Here is a 5,478-nt window from a genome sequence, read left to right as displayed (position 1 = left end):
GAGAGAAAAGTGCAAGCAATTCCTTTGATTTTCCCATGGTCTTTCAGGCTACTTTGTGAGACTTCTAGTTACTCCAATATACAATTCTAAACATTTTAACATTCTCACAATTCCTGATTAACAGGGTTTTCCTTTATCATTTCCAGTGTACAAATAATTCACTCTTCATCCTAGCTGGTTGCTAAGCATCCTTGCCTAGGAAAGGTAGACACCAGGAAAAAACGAGTTCTCATAGCTTAGTCCAGAATCGGAATAGAAATATTTTATTAATTTATTAATGACATGTAATTAATCCACAGTGAACTTTAGACTCGGGATCAATATTGGTAATATAACAGATAAATCATGTTACCAGACCCTTAGAGAGAATTAATAAACAGTTACATCTCTCCCAGCCCCCATAAATCACCCCCAGAAGCACATCCTCCCCCCATCCCCCACACGTCCCATGCCCCAGGTAGCAGTGGCAAACGCTCCCTGCCCTGCTGTGCACCCCTGTAGGTGTCCTTTCTCCAGCCATAGGCTGCTTCCTCACCTGGAAACTCTTCATGCTGCTTCTACACCACTTTTCAGGCTAGATCCCTCTGTTTTTCTATTTCTTTTACTGTATTCCACAGAATTTCCCTTCTTCTGGTTAATTCTCTGGATAACCTGGGTGATAGTGGCCTTCCTTTTGTCACATGGTTACAAGAAGGACATGGAGGCACTGAAGCATGTCAGGAGAGAGGCAATGAAGCTGGCAGAGGGTCTGAAACACAAATCTCCTCAGGAGCGGCTGAAAGAACTGGGACTGGGATTGCATAGCCTGGAGAAACTGAGGCTCAAGGGAGACCTTATGGCTCTCTGTAACTGTCTGAAAGGTTGTAGAGAGGTGGCAGTTGGTCTTTTCTCCCAAGTAACAAGTGACAGGACAGGGGGAAATGCCTTCAAATTGCACCATTGGAGGTTTAAATTGGATATTAGAAAAAAATTATTTACTGAAAGGGTTGTCAAACATCAGGAACAAGTCAGTGGTAGAGTTATGCCTGGAAGTACTTAAAAACATACAGATGTAGTGCTTAGGGATATGGTTTAGTGGGGGACTTGGCAGCATGGACTCAATGGTCTGAGAGGTCTTCTCTCAGGTATATTTGGAGCAGATCCCCTCACTGGTTCTGTGCACATCATGCCCCACAGCATCACAGTCCTGCCTTAAGAGCTGGGGCTACCTAGATCACCTCATGTGTGGATCATGTGAGCACCCTACAAAGATGTTTATGTTACAGCTGCAAATGGAAAAAACATTCCTCTGAGAGAAATCTTAGAATTGATTTCATACAGACATAATTTTTGTTTGTTCAACTTGTGTCATTCTGATCTTTTACCATGTGTAACCTTACTTTGAGATTAAAGTGTTTCACCTGGGTGAAGACAAAGTGGGGAGACACAGGATGCAACTTAGAGGGATAGCAGTAGAAAAATTCAGTGTGGTTAAATACAGTGTGGTTGTCCTTGAATTCCCAAAAGTCAAAGAGATATGTGTCATTTCTGCAGGAAAACTGGTCTGGCCTGGTTTAGATATTTTAAACATTTTGGTTGAGACAAGCTGGTTTGTCCTGTAAGTGATTATTTCTGCCCCAAAAATTTGAAAGGAACCTAAATTGATTGTTGTAAACTTACACACCGGTTTAAGACTTCTGAAGTTAGACATGTAAACATGCAGCCTTTACTACCTATGACTAGACATCAAAGCAGAATTTACTTGAAAAGTCTGTGTCAAAGCATGGTTTCCTGTTGAATTCCACAAAATATTTCCAGCAGAATGCACAGTGGAATTCTGTCTCTTTCTAGATCATGAGCCAATGAAATAATAATAAAAATAAGCTTTCAACTGAAAGTTGCTCCACACCTCATTCTAGTTGTGTCAGATTTTTTAATAAACTCTATACACCTAAACCAAAGTGAGCACCGATTTCAAGAGGGGGAGAGAGACAGACAGAGTATTTGTTTCACAGATGATCCAAAAAGTTTAGCTATAGGAACAGATTCTTCTCCAGAGTAAATTGGCCTCCACCTCTAGGCTTGTTATTCTTTAACATTGTTCACCAAACCTGTTCATAAAAATCTCTAATAATCGTAATCCACACCCTTCCAGAGATTACTTTTTTCCAATATTTAGGTTCATAACATTTTTTTAATGTTTGATATTTAGTTTTTTGTAATGTCTACTATAAATCAGTTTAGCTAGTCTTATTCCCAAGTGAGATATAGAGACCAGATTTTTCAAGCCTTCTTTTCTTTGCATGCAGCTATAGTTTGCATATTTGATGACTGTTGCTACATTTTCCTTCTGCATACCCTTCTTAAGGCTTAGTCTTTTTCCTGTCTATCCTCATAATCATGATTTTCAGACTGTTGATCTTATCTGTTATTTATCACTGAATTTCTCCAGCTGGCCCATAGCCTTCTTGAAACACTTTTCCCAAAACAAATGTTGACTTTAGTTAAAAGTGTTGCCTGCATGCTTTTTAACCAGTCTTTCAACTGCTTCTAATGAGGAACAGTTGAACCAGATTTAAAAGAAAATACATGGAAATCTTTTTTGGTTTAGTTTGTTGTTACTCTTTTTCTTACAAAGATTCTCGTAATATAAAGACTGTAGTGTCAGAAATCATTAAGACTGATGTTATGTATTGGATAAAAAAGCACATCAGCTCTTCTCATTACCATGTCTGCATTGCTCTAAAAACTTTAGGGACCTCTATACCACAATTTTTTTTCAAAGCTTTCTGCTCATTGTAGTATCATCTGATGGCAACAGAAACTTATTTGTTAGTTCATTTAATGAGGAAAAGGATACAGAAAATAATTCTCATTTACTTTCAATGCCCGATCTGGCATTATAGTCACTGGGATCAGGCCTGTAGCCATCGCCTCCACCCTGGAGCAAAAAAAAAAGCGTGAGTGAAGCTATGGAGGAGCTGCAATATGGTTGTTCCCTTAAAATTGCCCTGGATATTCTCCATCAGACTGACTCCCAGCAGTCAAATGCCACCTGCAGAAGGACCAAATCCCGAATTTTCCTGGGAGAAATGTGCCCTGCTCACCCCCTCCCACAGCTTCTTTTTGTGATCTCCCTCTAAAAAGTCAGAACCTGAGGCTGCCAAGAGGAAAAGAAAACCCCAGAATAACTGTGAGCTGACTGATGATCCCAAAGCACGCAGCCAGGGAGGTTCTGTGGCTCCAGGGGGGAGTGGAAAAGCACCTGGAAATGGCACAAACCCTTCCAGAGCACCTGGAAGTGGAACAAGCCCTGCCAGAACACATGGGGGTGGAACAAATCCTGCCAGGTGCAGTGTCAGGGACTCAAATATGGCACTAGCCCCTCACAGTCACAACTGCTAAAAACCAGAACCAAAATCATCATCCAGACAGAGGAAACATCCAGCCCAAAATGAGGAATGCAGTCTCCTGTAAGCTACAGAGGCTGGAAGCAGTCAGCAAGGAAGGAAAAGATGTAGGGATGATTCCCTCCAGGATCAAGCACAGCCGTCTCTTAAGGAGGGGTCTCCCTCTGTCCCCTCTAAATCTGGCACCATGGAACCTTCCAGAAAAAACAGGAGCTCAGCCTGGGGAGAACATTCCTGGATTCCTCCTGTGAAACTGCCTCAGATGAGTTGGAGAAAAGCATCAGCAGTGACCATGAGAGCCTGGCAAAGCAGCTGGATGGGAGGAGAGAGGCAGAGGGTGGTAAACACCCGAATGGGGAAGGTGTGGCCTCAGGCACAGGCAGGAAATGCAGGAACTACCCTGGATCCTCACCTGGGCCTTCTGGTGCCTTCCCCCAACCTCAGGAGGAGGAAAACCAGGATCCCTCACACCCCTGACTCCAAGGAAGACAAAGGGCTGGAACCCTCTGGGATGTTGTCCAGGAGCATTTCCTGAGAAAGCCTCCCTTCACTCTAACCTCTGGCAGACAAAGAGGAGGAAAATTTCCCAAGTGTTCTGTCCCACTGAGAACACAAATTCTTCGAGGAAGGGATGTTGGTGTGGTGCAAGCTGCAGTGGTATCTGTACTGGCCAGCAGTGGTGAAAGCAATGAAGAGGAAGCACCAGAGGGCCTGTGTGCTCTTCATAGATGGCACCACAAATGAGAAGAAAAATGTTTCTCAGTGTCTCTGAAGAGCCTGAAGCACTTTTGAATGTGAGCAGAAAGAAGCAGGAGCTCATTGAACAAGCAAAGAACTATTTCAGGGAAATCGAGTGGTGCCTCCAGCTGATCCTGGACTATCGGATCTGAGTGGGCTGTCATTCTTCCACTGGGTCCTTCATTGAGTATTTTGCTGCTGATATCAGCTACCCAGTGAGGAAAGAGGGATACTAGAGTGTGGTGCAGATGGCATTCCCAAATGCAGGGGAGGAAGGGGATGGATAGTCTTCCTCAGACACCTCCCCCCAGAAACCCCCGAGGAAGCTCCTCCCTGACAGGACCAGAGCTGCCAGGGACAGGGAGAACAAGAAGTTGGTGGAGTTCATAGTGAAGACCAAAGGAGCTGAAGAGCATCTCCTGAGGATTTTGAAAACTGGTAAACAATCCCACTGACTGAAGAAATTCCTGAATTCCAGCTGGTATGTGACCTGTGTGGAGACTTATTTGGAGGATGAGGAGCAGCTAGACCTGGATACCTGAAGAAGGTGTACAGGAAGATGGACACCAAAAACCTGCACCAGAATCCTGGAGGATGGCATCAGATTAATCTCAAATGTGCTTTTACCTGAGGCCATCATCTGTGCCATGCCATTGCTCCCATGGACGGCATCGATGATGAGAAGGCAGAAGAGAAGTACATTAAAGGACCACCTGTGAGCAAAAGAAAGAGAGAGTTGTTTGATGAACAAGTCCTGGGAAGCAAAAAGCTCAAGACAGAGCCAGAGCCTGTGGAAAGCTGAGAAGTGGCCAGGGCTGTCCTGGGGCCAGGTGTAAATCACCAGTGGTGATTTATACAAAACATGGCATTATTTGTAAAGTCTGTGTGTATATTCCCAAATCCTCCGCTCCCAGCCCCAGCTGGCTCTCACAGCCCTTGCTTCTTCCCATGGCCTCGCCTTGTTCAGGATCCACCGGATCCTCATCCATCAGTGCCCTCTTGCGGGGCTGCCAGAGACCCCCCGTGCTGTGCAGAGTTTCTGCTGCTCCACCAACTTCCACAGGGATTCTTTTAGCCAAACACCTGACTTGGGAAGGGATCTTGTCCTGCTCATGGCCAGTGGTGTCTGGTAGCCTCCTTGCTCCTGATAAAACCAGGGGGTTCCTGGCAGGGAAGGCTCCTGGGAGTTGCTCCTTCCTGCCTCATGAGTCTCCAAAGGTGGGAAATCAAACTGGTGCCCAGAGCTGCCACCTGGATCACAGATCTGGGTTCTTGTTTTGTTATGACAAGTAAAATTCCATGGAGAAGGAATCCAGGTTTGCTTAAACAAAAACATTCCCTTTAGATAAAG

At 44.5% G+C, this 5,478-nt stretch overlaps 1 pseudogene; it reads left to right on the top strand.

Moving 5' to 3' along the window:
- The first annotated feature begins 697 nt into the window (after nucleotides 1-697).
- On the top strand, nucleotides 698-4,929 carry LOC135297813 (PWWP domain-containing DNA repair factor 3A-like; annotated as a pseudogene).
- The last annotated feature ends 549 nt before the right edge of the window (nucleotides 4,930-5,478 follow it).

This window comes from Passer domesticus, chromosome 3 (genome assembly GCF_036417665.1).
Source record: "Passer domesticus isolate bPasDom1 chromosome 3, bPasDom1.hap1, whole genome shotgun sequence".
Lineage (NCBI taxonomy): Eukaryota > Metazoa > Chordata > Aves > Passeriformes > Passeridae > Passer > Passer domesticus.
This window is presented reverse-complemented; position numbering and strand designations above follow the sequence as displayed.